A 1,443-nucleotide genomic window follows, 5' to 3' on the forward strand; every position below is an offset into this window, starting at 1 on the left:
CTCACAGCAACCTCCAACTCCTGGGCTCAAGCGAGTCTCCTGTCTCAGCCTCCCAAGTAGCTGGGACTACAGGCACCCGCCACAACGCCTGGCCATTTTTTGGTTGCAGCCATGATTGTTATTTGGCAGGCCCGGGCTGGGGATTCAAACCTGCCACCTTAGGTGTACGTGGCCGGCGCCTTAGCCACTTGAGCCACAGGCGCCGAGCCTAGTTTTTCTATTTTTAATAGAGGTGAGGTCTCACTTTTACTCAGGCTGTTCTCAAACTCCTGAGCTCAAGCAATCCACCTGCCTCAGCTTACCAGAGTGTTAGGATTACAGGTGTGAGCCACCACTCGGGCCTTCATGCTCCTTTGTATTGCCTGAACTAACCACGCTCCTCCCCCGATGGGGCCTTTGAATAAGCAGCATCCTCTGTCTGATTTCTCCCCACTCACCCATCTTTCCCTTAAATTTTCACTTTAAACATCACCAGCACAGGTTAGATCTGTGGCATGTGTTCTCAGAGCACCCTACACATTTCCTTAGGAGCAGTGATCACAGCCCTAAATTAAATGAAGAACCACGTAAGAATTGATCTATCTAATGTCCATCTGCCCTGTGGGCTGGAGCTTCATGAAAGTAGGGATGGTGTCTGTGTTGTTCCTCACTGTCTCTCAACAAACACTTCTGGACCAAATACCCTGTCTAGGATCACTCCACCCACTACCACCACCACCCTTAGTCTGGTAAATGACACAGGCACACATGCCAGCACCAACAACACACTGGTCCTATCAAGTCCCTGGCAGTGAGCTAGCTCAGGACAGCATGGAGGAGGAAGCTCAGCAAGTGTTGCCATGTTAGCCTGGGTGCACCCTCTGCTCCCATCCTTGGGGCTCACAAACCAGGGTCCTCGAGGCTGGGGGTAGGGAGCAGCCATCACAGGGGGCAGGGAGTGCAGCTGTTAGTCTGTTTGGCTTCACATTTTCAATGCTGCTTTTATTAATTTTTGTCCCTAGATGCCACCTGTTTTCCACTGCTGCTGCGCATGAATTTGTGATTTTATATTTCTTTGACAGTTCAAGAATTAGAGAGGGAAGAGATTGACTATCTGGGGAAATTGGGCCAAATTATATTCTCAGAAATATTTGCAAAGTGCATATCTGCTGAAGGATTAGAACTGAACATAGAGAGAAATCTTTCAAATTGTTAAGAGGAACACCATCCCAATAGAAAAAATAGGCCAAGGATATATCAATAAATAATTCACAATGGGACGGCGCTGTGGCTCAGTGAGTCGGGCGCCGGCTCCATATACCCAGGGTGGTAGGTTCAAACCCAGCCCTGGCTAAACTGCAACAAAAAAATAGCTGGGGGTTGTGGCAGGTACCTGTAGTCCCAGCTACTCGGGAGGCTGAGGCAAGAGAATCGCCTAAGCCCAGAGGTTGCTGTGAGCTGTGA

The 1,443-nt window shown here is 49.5% G+C and overlaps 1 protein-coding gene across 1 annotated transcript in view; it reads left to right on the forward strand.

Annotated features, from left to right (window-relative positions):
* Window positions 1-1,443, forward strand: part of LRSAM1 (leucine rich repeat and sterile alpha motif containing 1) — a 55,417-nt gene that overhangs the window by 17,675 nt on the left and 36,299 nt on the right. The window lies entirely within an intron of this gene.

The sequence above is a fragment of the Otolemur garnettii genome, unplaced genomic scaffold (assembly GCF_000181295.1).
Source record: "Otolemur garnettii isolate 467f Iridium unplaced genomic scaffold, OtoGar3 scaffold00014, whole genome shotgun sequence".
NCBI classification, from domain to species: Eukaryota; Metazoa; Chordata; class Mammalia; order Primates; family Galagidae; genus Otolemur; species Otolemur garnettii.